Source organism: Monodon monoceros, unplaced genomic scaffold (assembly GCF_005190385.1).
Source record: "Monodon monoceros isolate NGI ecotype Baffin Bay Population unplaced genomic scaffold, NGI_Narwhal_1 Super_Scaffold_16, whole genome shotgun sequence".
Taxonomy (NCBI): domain Eukaryota; kingdom Metazoa; phylum Chordata; class Mammalia; order Artiodactyla; family Monodontidae; genus Monodon; species Monodon monoceros.
Window position 1 is genome coordinate 32,723,411 of NW_021703772.1, and position 12,059 is coordinate 32,735,469.

Sequence of the window (12,059 nt, forward strand, 5' to 3'; positions counted from 1 at the left end):
CGAGAAAGCCTCCAAATGTTTTGGGGGACCTTTTTAAATTTTCTCCTCGCATCCCAGACAACCGAAAGGGAGGCAAACTTAAGACGTGCCGAGCTGCCAAGTGAAGCTTTGGGGAGGGGGCAAAGCGAGCTTGGCGTCCCCCTACCCGCTATCCACGCCCTCCCGACCGCACCGGGACACACCCGGGTCAACCTCGCCCCCTCACGGCCGCCCCTCACTCTACGGCGCGTTCACCACCAAGCACCCGGAGCCCTCCCATTTCTGCCACGCGGCCCCGTCTTCCCTACGACCCGCTCCCCATCACCGCGCTCACATTGGACGGTTGTGGTGCCGCCGCCGCCGCCAGGCCGACATCTAACTTGCTTCCCTTGCCCTCTTCCCAAGCTCAAGCCCCGTATCACCCCGCAGCTAGGCAAGAGGGCGGGAGAGGGAGGCGGGGCGACGACAGCGCGAGGCGGGGCGCGGGGCTGGGAGGAGACAGGGGCGGGGCTGTCCTCACGGCTAATGATTCCGGCCTCTAAGGATTTCCCCGCCCCGGGGAGGTAGCTGCTCATTGGTCGCGAAGGCTGGGAAGGGGCGGGATGGCCTGAAGCCGCGCCCCTGCATACCTGCGCAGTCGCAGTCGACCCGGCTCTTGACGACCCGGCGGCGGTGCGCGGCGGCGCCCGGCGGACCGCTCTAGTCTTCCCCGAGGTGGCCGCGTAGGAGGACCGACGTGCTTACGTCCACCCACCGCCGCTGCTGCGGACTAGCAGACAGCGTTCGGCTGATGGCGTCATTTCCGCGAGTCATCTGAGGGCAGGGAACCGTACCGTGATAACTAAAGGGGATTTCTTTTTTGTAAAAAGGAGATTGGTTGTGGGAGTGTATAGTGAGAACAGACAGCTGCTCCCACACCCCTGCAAAAATCCTTTCCCTTCATCGTGTTTGTGCCTCATACTTTCTCTGTCGCCGGGTGTCAAGTGCAAAGGGTTTATTTTACCACTACTCAAGGCTTCAAAAGGGTCTAGCTCTTACAAGAAAAGAAACAAAAGGAAAACGGCAGCATTTACTAGCTATAGGCAACTTTGGCGGGGGATGTTTAAGGAGACGGGAAGACTCTTGAGATTAGTACACCTAAACATTTTTAAAACCTTTTATTGTGAAAAATGACAAGTATAGACAAAAGTAAACTAGTATAATGAAATCCTATATACCGTCGTTAATGTCCCATCTTGTTTCATCAATACCAGCAGCTGACAAACTGTAGAGTCAGAGAGTAAATATTTTAGGTTTTACAGACCATGCTGCTTGCAACTTAACAAAAATCAAAATAAGAATATTTTATGATGTGCGAAAACTAGATGAAATTCAAGTTCCAGTGTTGTAAAGTTTGTTGGAACCCAGCCATGCCCATTCCTTCACTATTAATAGCTGCTTTCACCCCAAGGTGGCAGAGTTGACACTAATTTAAAGTAGTTGTTTGCAAATTAGGCCTTTTGAAGATCTCTTCTTGGTTCTCAAGCAGGCATGTGAACTTAATATGTGAAAACTTCGGGGGAGGAAGGGGGAGAAATTACTCTTGCTGCAGCATCCCCCATTTTAGTAATTAGCAGCTCCATTCTCCTAGCTGCTCAGTCTCAAGAACCTAGGAAGTATCCTTGCCAGCTTTCTTATATACCTCACATTCGAGCTAATCCTTTAAGCTATATCTTCAAAATATATCTGGGCTCTAACCATTTTTCTACACCACCACCACCACTACCACCCTGATGTGAGTTACCACTAAATCTTTTCTGGATTATTGCAGTAGCCTTCCAATTTGTCTCCCTGCCTCTGCCTATGCACTTTCCCCACCTATGGATTCTTCTCAACATAGCAACCAGAGTGATCTTTTAACGTAGAAATAAGATGTCACTCCTTTGCTAAAAACCGTCCATTGGTTTCCCATCCCACTTAAAAGGGGCAGCAAGGACCTGTGTTTTCCTCCCACACTTCCCTCTCTAACTTCTCCAGCTACAGTACTATTCTAGCCTTCCGTTATATCATCCAGACACATGGCTTCCTTGCTGCTCCTCAAATTCACAAAGCACACTCCAGTCTCAGGGATTTTACATAAGCTGTCCCTCTACCTAGAGTGCTCTTTCCCCAAATGTCCACACACAATCTTAAAGTCTCTGCTCGAGGATCACCTTGTCCGTTGCTATAGTCTGAATGTTTGTGTCTTCCCGAAATTCGTATGTTGACATCCTACCCACCAAGGTGATACGTAGTATTAGGAGGTGGGGCCTTTGGGAGCTACTCAGGTCATGAAGGAGGAGTGCTCATGAATGGGATTAGTGCTCTTATAAAACAGATTTCACAGAGCTCCCTAACCCTTTATGCCATGTGAGGATACAGGAGAAGTCTGGGACCTGGAAGAGGGCATTCACCCAACCATGCTAGCACCCTAATCTTGGACTTCCAGCCTCCAGAACTACGAGAAAGAAATTTCTGATTATAAACTACCCAGTCTGTGGTATTATTATAGCAGTCCAGGCAGACAAAGACATCTGTGAAGCATTCCCTGACATTTCTTTAGAAAGTAGCATCCCCTTTTCTCCCTTAATCTATTTTTCACTATAGTATTTATCAGATGACATATAATTTATTTGTTTATTGTGAGCTTCCCTCTGGTAAAATTAAGCACCATGAAAACAGGGACTTTGCTCTCAGGTCTTTGTATAGTGTCTTATACACAGTAGGAGCTCAATAAACATTTGCATACTGTATAATGAAATAAATTACCTATTTCACTACATGTCTCTGTACTTATTCCACCTCAAATTTTCCTCCCACTAAAAACTGTTTACAGCATGTTGGATTCATCATAAGAATAGCACTATAAAACATAAATTTAATCAAGTTATAAATTATACCGAAAATAATAAACGTGTTGTTCATAAACAAAGGTGATAATATTGTTGTACATGTTGCTTCTCAAACTTTCAAGTGCATACAAATCACCTGGGGTTCTCGGTAAAATGCTGATTTTGATTGAGTAGGTCTGGGATTCAGTGGGTCAGCGGTCTGCCAAACTCCCAAGTGGCACCAATGCTGATCCACAGACCACACTTCTGAGCATTAAAGTTCCCACAGTTAACAGAAGATGTATTTTGCTTTGTTTTGGAAGTAGTACTGATGGATTTGCATCCATCTACTCTCATCTTCTTCACCTTCCCCTTGTGACTAGTGACACAGATATCGAAGAGATATAGTATGTGACACAAAACCAAGCCAATTGCTACACGTAGGTATTGAATCCTCAAGCATGACATTATTGCTGTTAGAGCCAGGAAGAGATAAATACATCATCTGGGATGACTCATGGCTGTTCCTACTGGGATACAAAGGATGGTAGGATTTTGTTTTAGGGTCTGCATCATAGGGACAGTCCTCAGCTTTGCCACCAGTAAGGAGACTCCAGGGCACTGACTTCCCCTAGTTAACTCACAAAGGACTAATATATGTAACCTGTGTGGCAGTTCCCTCCTTTCTGTCCTATAGGTCTCTAGCTATGAACTGAAGAAGAGAAAGTCAAGGAACATATTGTCTCTGAGGAATCTGCTGGTTGATTCTCTTTTCCATCTAATAATTTCAATAATGGGATAGGTTGGTACCCACCAAACTTCTGTGAATGAGGATTATCCAAGTCTAATTTCTCCTTTCCCTTTTCCCTCAGACAAAATACACACTGAATTGCAGTGGAGGATTAAGCAGTTCTTTTGCTGAAGGTTTCAAGTCTCCCAAAGATAGAGTCGGGGGAGATCAGGAGTTATGTCTTTTTTTAGTTAATTCCTTTCCTTATACCACATAGAAGGAAACAAGCACAGTTACTCTCTGCATAGACTTAAATAAGATGTGTCTCCTTGGGCAATCCCCAGTTCCCTTAGCTCTCTCAATTCTCGGTTTTCTATGCACCCTATCTTTAAGCTGTTCCTCTCCAGTGTCCCCATTATCCTCACACTATAAGTGTGGGATCCAGGCCCCTCTTGAGTCTGTTAAATTCTGCTGCATATAGATGCCAACCGTCTTCCTCTGCTGAGGCTTCTGAGGGCTCCCAGGAGTGGGGAAAAGCTTTTTTGTCAGTGGGTCCTTCAACAACACTAGGTGCCCCTCCTCCAGTGTCTTTCTAGCTACCTTTCTCCTAACAAACCTCAGGTGAATACATTTTCTTAATAAGACTGTTACTCAGCAGCCTTCTTAAATAATATGGCCTTGTTATCTAAAATCATGTTCCTGACCAACTTTTCATGGTAAAAGGCATACTCAAGAACTGAAATAGCCCTGCCTAAATCCACTGGATGCTTCTGTGCTCAAACAGTTTTGAATCTGATGGCAGAGTTAGGAATTTCAGTTCCCCTCACCAGATACAGCCTTGGAATGTTACTAAATTAATTAACAATGAAAATTACATCTGCCAAGATAACTGGAATATTCATGTCTCTCAGGGCATTATTTTGCCATAGAAAGAATACATAAGGAGGTAAAGTATAATCTCAGGATTGCTTTTTTTATCTTGATTGAGAGCAAGTTAAATTAATTAAATTAACTGGATGAGTAGTGACATCTTGTATAATAACCTGCATGCAATCATTCCCACGATGGGCAACCTGCCAACTGAAGCAGATACTTAATTGTGCTAGAGAGAACAAAGTTCTCCCTTGGACAGGGTTGGAGGCACATGAACAAACTTTTGCTTTCCAACCTCCCCTTTCATAAATTCTGTCCTGTCCATTTCCCTTCGATCCATACCTTTTCAGTTAGCATGGCTAGAGGCTTTTCGAGTTTATTGATCTTTTCCAAAAAACTAGCTTTTGGTTTTGTTAATTTTCAATATTGAAATATTGAATATTCAATATTCTTGCTCTTCTTTTTCTAGTTTCCTAAGGTGGAAGTTTAGATGATTGATTTTAGATCTTTCTTCTTTTCCAATATACGCATTCAGTGCTGTAAATTTCCCTCTAAGCACTCCATTCGCTGCATCCCACAAGTTTCAACAAGTTGTATTTTCATTTTCATTTAGTTCAAAATGTTTTACTTTCTCATGAGATTACCTCTTTGACCATGAGTTATTTAGAAGTGTGTTGTTTAATCTCCAGATATTTCGGGATTTTTTCGAACTATCTTTCCGTTACTGATTTCTAGTTTAATTCCACTGTGGTCTGACAGCAGACGCTGTATAATTTCTAGTCTTCTAAATTTGTTAAGGTATGTTTTAGAGCCAAGAACGTGGTCTATCTTGGTGAATGGTCCATGTGAGCTTGAGAATGTGTATTCTGCTATTGTTGATGAAGACACATGGATGTCAACTATATCCAGTATGATTGATGGTGCTGTTGGGTTCAACTATGTCTTTACATCTGCCCTGGATCTATTTCTGATATAATGGGAGTCTCCAACTATAATAATGGATTCATCTATTTCTCCTTGCAGTTCTATCAGTTTTTCTTCAGGTACTTTGACGCTCCCTTAGTAAGTTCATACACATTAAGAATTGTTATGTCTTCTTGGAAAACTGACCCCTTTATCATTATGTAATGCCCCACTTTATCCTTGATAATTTTCCTTGCTCTAATGTCCACTCTGTCTGAAATTAATATAGCTATTCCAGCTTTCTTTTTATTAGTGTTGGCATGTTTTATCTTTCTCCATCCATTTACTTTTAATCTATATGTGTCTTTAAAGTGGGTTTCTTGTAGACAACATATAGCTAGGCCTTGTTTTTTGACCTACTCAACAATCTCTGCCTTTTATATAGTGTATTTAGAGCATTAATGTTTAAATGATATTGATATAGTTGGATTAATATTTACTATATTTGTTACTGTTTTCTATTCATTGCCCTTGTTCTTTTTTTTTTTTTTTTTTTTTTTGCGGTATGCACGCTTCTTACTGTTGTGACCTCTCCCGTTGCGGAGCACAGGCTCCGGACGCACAGGCTCAGAGGCCATGGCTCACCGGCATAGCCGCTCCGCGGCATGTGGGATCTTTCCGGACCGGAGCACGAACCCGTGTCGCCTGCATCGGCAGGCGGACTCTCATCCACTGCGCCACCAGGGAAGCCCTGCCCTTGTTCTTTGTTCTAATTTTTTCTTCCACTTTTTCTTCCTTTTATGGTTTTAAGGGAGCATTTTATATGATTCCGTTTCCTCTCCTTTCTTAGCATATGAGTTGTACTTTTTTTTTTTAAACCTTTTCTGTGGTTGCCCTAGAGTTTGCAAAATACTTTTACAACTAATCAAAGTCCACTTTCAAAAAACCCTGTACTTCTTCAAAAGCAGTGCAAGAACTTTATAACAAAATATTCTTAATTCCTCCCTCTTGTCCCTTGTATCATTATTCTCAGTCATTTCACTATACGTAAGTAAACATATGCATATACACACATAAGCATACATAATTGAACATACTGTTGCTATTATTATTTTGAACAATTGTCAGATCAATTAAGAAAAATAAACATTTTTATTTTACTTTCACTTATTCTTTGTCTGATGTTTCCTTTCTTTATGTAGATCCAAGTATCTGATCTATATTGTTTTCCTTCTCTCTGAAGAACTTCTTTTAATATTTCTTGCAAGGCAGGTCTACTGGCAACAATTTCCCTCAATTTTTGTTTGTCTAAGAAAGTCTTTATTTCCTCTTCACTTCTGAAGAATAATTTCATGGGGTACAGAATTCCAGGTTTGTGTTTTTTCTCTCAACACTTTATTTTCTTTTTTCTTTTTGGCTGCGTTGGGTCTTCATTGCTACACGTGGTCTTTCTCTAGTTGTGGCAAGCAGGGGCTACTCTTCGTTTTGTTGTGCAGGCTTCTCATTGTGGTGGCTTCTCTTGTCGCAGTACACGGGCTCTAGGCGCACGGTCTTCAGTAGTTGTGGCTTGCAGGCTCTAGAGCACAGGCTCAGTGGTTGTGGCTCGCAACCTTAGTTGCTCCTTGGCATGTGGGATCTTCTGAGACCAGGACTCAAACCTGTGTCCCCTGCATTGGCAGGCGGATTCTAAACCACTGCACCACCAGGGAAGTCCCCTCTCTCAACACTTTAAATATTTCACTCCATTCTACTTGTTTGAATGTTTCTGAAGAGAAGTCAGATTTAATTTTTTATCTTTGTTCCTCTATAGGAAAGGTGTTTTTTCCCCTCTGGCTTCTTTCAATATTTTTCTTTATCTTTGATTTTCTAACATTGAATATGATATGCCCAGGTGTAGCTTTTTTTTTTTTGCATTTATCTTGCTTGGTGTTCTTTGAGATTCCTGAATGTGTGCCTTGGTGTCTGTCATTACTTTGGGGAAATTCTCAGTATTTATTGCTTCAAATATTACTTCTGTTCCTTTCTTTCATTTCTTTCTGGTATTCCCGTTACACACATATTATATCTTTTGTAGTTGTCCCACGGTTCTTGGATATTCTGTCCTGTTTTTGTTTTGTTTCAGTCTTTTCTTCTTTTTGTTTTTCCATTTTGGAAATTTCTACTGACATATCTCAAGCTCAAAGATTCTTCTCAGCTGTGTCCAGTCTAATAATGAGTTCATCAAAGGCTTCTTCATTTCTGTTGCAGTGTTTTTGATCTATAGCATTTATTTTTTATTCTTAGAATTTCCATCGCTGTTTACATTGCCCATCTCTTCTTGCATGCTGTCTACTGTATTTACTAAAGCTGTTAGCATATTAATCATAATTGTTTTAAATTTTCTGTATGATAATTCTCAACATCCCTGCCATATATAAGTCTGGTTCGGATGCTTGCTCTGTCTCTTCAAATTGTGTTTTTTGCATTTCAGTATGCTCTATAATTTTTGATAGCCAGACATGATATACTGGACAAAGGAACTGCAATTAAAGAAACCTTTAGTAATATGGCAGTAGTGTGTTAGGGGAGGGGAAGCTTTCTATAGTCCTGGGATTAGGTCTCAGTCTTTTTAATGAGTCTATGCCTCTGACCTGTGTACTTCACAAATGCTTCTCAGTTCCCCCCCCCCTTAGGTGGGACAGCATAGCTACAGTGTACTGCAGTTGGGTATTTCCCTTCCCCCAAGTCAGCTAGGCTCTGATAAAACCCCAATAGTTTCAGCTCTGGTAAAATAGTTTCTCTTGGTGGCAGACTTGTTAAAAAGAACAGAATGCTCTGCTTATTCGAAAATGGTTCTTTTTCCCCTCCCTCTGTCAGAAACATGAGGGGATTTTTCTCCAATATTTACTATGAGAACCTGATTGACCTCCTCGCAATAAAACTCAAAAAGTTGGGGGAGACTCCTCCATTGCTGGGACCTCCTGGAGTTTTTAACTCTCAGACTAGTTCACTCTACTCTGAGCCTCCAGTGTTTTGTCAATTACAGGTAAGTTTCTCCTACCCCCCCCCCCCCACCAGTATGGATTCCTATGGAGGATTCTGCTCAGGGTTTCTGTTCTGGTAAGATTTGGTTCTCTGTATTCACCTGTCTGTCGCTGCAGTTTTGCAGGTAGTGGTTTGCCCTGTGACCTCACATCTCTGATGGAGCTAAGAAGAATTGTTCATTTTTCAGTTTGTTCAACTCTTTACTTGTTAGGACGGAGTGATAACTTTCAAGATCCTTACATGCTGAACCCAAAACTAGAAGTCTTATCCATACCTTTTCAGTAGGTACCACACAGTTGTCTAAACTACGGTCAGACATACTAATGCAAACACTCTGATTCTGATTACATTGACTCGAATATGGGTGTTTCTAAAATTTTTTACCCATTTACAGATTTCTTTATTAAAGTCGATTACTTTATGTATTCTCCTTTAGAATCACAGAACTAGAAAACTGGAAGTTATCACAGAGATCATGTAATTCAATATCTTCATTTTAAATATTAAAAAATCAAGGCCTGAATCTGAATCAAACCAAGCCTCTAGACCAGCACTGTCCAATAGAAATTTCCACCATGATGGAAATGTTCCACATCTGTGCTGTTTAGTACAGTAGCCACTAGCCTTATGCAACCACTGAACAATAGAAATGTGACTTGTGCAAATGAGAAATGAATTTTTAGTTGTATTTATTTTTAACTTAGACACATGTAGCTAATGGCTACTGTATTGGACAGTGCAGCTCTAAAGCTAATTTGCATTGTAGGAAACACAGAGGATAGAGAAATAAGTTAAATGACAATTTATTAAAAATAAATTGAGGGATTTTCCTGGTGGTGCAGTGGTTAAGAATCTGCCTGCCAGTGCAGGGGACATGAGTTCGACCCCATGAGTTCGTCCGGGAAGATCCCATGTGCTGCAGAGCAACTAAGCCTGTGAGCCACAACTACTGAACCCATGCGCCACAACTACTGAAGCCTGCGCACCTACAGCCCGTGCTCAGCAACAAGAGAAGCCACCGCAATGAGAAGCCCGCACAACACAACGTAGAGTAGCCCCCGCTCGCTGCAACTAGAGAAAGCCTGCATGCAGCAACAAAGACCCAACGTGGCCAAAAACAAATTTTTTAAAAACTTATAAAAAATAAATTGATGTCTAGAGGAGTTGACTAGCCCTGTAGCATACTGCTTACGGTTGACAGAACTAGAACTAAAACCCAGAACTCTTTAATTCTAGGCTTTTTTGACTATATTGTGCCACCTTTCAGAGTCCAAAGGTTGATGAATTTTGAGCAAGTTTTCTCAACCTCAGCACTACTGACATTTTGTACTAGATACTTTTTTGTTCTGGGGAGCTTTATTGTGCATTGTAGAATGCTTAGGAGCATCTGGCATCCACCCAATAAATGCCAGTACTGTCTTCCAGTTGTGACAACCAAAAAGGTCTCCAGACAACACCAAATATCCTGGGGATAAAAACTGGGGGAAAACCATCCCCAGTTGAGAACCTCTGGTTCCTAGGATTTCCTAGGTACATAAGATGTCCTTTAGGACCACCAAAAGAGGCAAGGTAGGTCCAACTTAATAGTACAATGAGAACTTCAAGAATGTGATCTAGTTTTAAAACTACAAATTAGGGAATTCCCTGGCAGTCCAGTGGTTAGGACTCGGTGCTTTCACTGTCAGGGCCTGCGTTCAATCCCTGGTCAGGGAACTAAGATACCACAAGCTGTGTGGCACGGCCAAAAAAAACCCCCCAAAACAAAAAAACAAAACAAACAAAAAAAGCTGTAAATTAACTCAAGACAGGGCTGCCTATTGGTGGCTATCACCAGAATTAAGACCAAAAATCAAGGAACGCATAATAATTGTTTGTTGAGCACCTATTATGCACACAGTACTATGTGCTTTACATCTTTTATCTCTAATTCTCAAACTAACATTGCAAGGCAAATAGAATTCTCATTTTACAGATTAGATAACTGTGGTTCAGAAAGTTTAAGGAACTGGCACAAGGTCACACAGGTAGCTAGCAAAAAAGAGAGACAAAATTCATACCAATTAGCAATATCTGATTTTAACACCCATGTACTTTCTACTTGGATACCCATCTCTCTAACAACATTTTGGTACTCAGGACTGCAGATCTGAAGCATAAGATAAAGAAAGGGGGAAAGAAAAGAATAAGGGGAATTCTTACTGAGGTAAAGGTACATTTAATGGGGAGAGTTGCAGGGAGATACTGCCAAATAATTACTATGATTAAAGCAGGCTTCTAGTAGAGAGTGGTACCTGAGCAAGGCCATGAAGGAATGTTAGAATTTGGGTGTCCAGAAAGAAGAGGAGGAGAATTCTGAAAAAAGAATGCCTTAGGTAAAAGCTTGACTCCTAGGGGCTTCCCTGGTGGTACAGTGGTTAAGAATCCGCCTGCCAATGCAGGGGACACAGGTTCGCGCCCTGGTCGGGGAAGATCCCACATGACGCAGAGCAACTAAGCCCATGTGCCACTGCTACTGAGCCTGTGCTCTAGAGCCCACGAGCCACAACTACTGAAGCCTCTGCGCCTAAAGCCTGTGCTCCACAAGAGAAGCCACCACCAGCAGAAACCCACGCACCACAATGAAGAGTAGCCCCCACTCTCCGCAACTAGGGAAAACCCACGTACAGCAATGAAGACCCAACGCAGCCAAAAATAAATAAATTTAAAAAAAAAAACTTAGTGATATAAAACAATCATTTTATTGAACTCACAGATTCTACGGACCAGGAATTTGGGCAGAGGAAAGAAGGGATGGCTTGTCTCTGCTCCACAGTGTCTGGGGTCCCAGCTGGAAAACTCAGAGGCTAGGAGTGACTTAATGGCTGAGGGCTGAAATAATCTAGAGACATCTTCATTTATATGTCTGGGGGTTGATGCTGACTGTTGTTTGGGACTTCAGTGGACTGTCAAAGTAACACCAGCCAAATCATAACACCACACAGTCAAACTGTGTGGGTTCATTTAGGCTTCCTCACGGTGATTTCTTAAAGAAGAAACAAAAAGCACTAGCCATGAGGGAAAAATATGATAACTTTAACTACATTAAGATTAAGAAAGCTTGTTCCTCAAAAGCACCATAGAGAGAGTGAAAAGATGCCGTGGAATGGGAAAATGTATTTGCAATACATATTTTATTTGGAATATACATTACATTATTCGGAATAGATGAAGAGTCCTAACAAATAAGTAATACAAACTATCTAAAACTTTTTATTTTTTTTAATTAATTTATTGTTTTTGATAGTTTAGTAAAAGAAGAATACACTGTGACCAATAAGGATTATTTAGGAATACAAGAATGGCTTAAAATCACGAAATCAATTAATCTATTAGTAGGTTAAGAAGAAAAAATCACAAAGATTCTCTGAGGTTGAAAAGTTTTCAATTAAAATATACATGCATTCCTGATTTTTTAAGGTTAAGCTGTCGAAAAAATTTCCATAGAACTAGAAAGTAATCCCTTTCCATCATCAAGAACAGCTATCACAAACACACAGCCTACCTTTTTGAAAGAGGAAAGGCATTCTCGTTAATATAATGAACAAGACAAGAATGCAAGCAAATGGGGCTTCCCTGGTGGCGCAGTGGTTAAGAGTCTGCCTGCCAATGCAGGGGCCACGGGTTCGAGCCCTGGTCTGGGAGGATCCCACACGCCGCGGAGG

The 12,059-nt window shown here is 41.6% G+C and overlaps 1 protein-coding gene across 5 annotated transcripts in view; it reads right to left on the reverse strand.

Annotated features, from left to right (window-relative positions):
• The window catches only part of CARF (calcium responsive transcription factor), a 98,650-nt gene that overhangs the window by 738 nt on the left and 85,853 nt on the right, over positions 1-12,059 (reverse strand). The window lies entirely within an intron of this gene.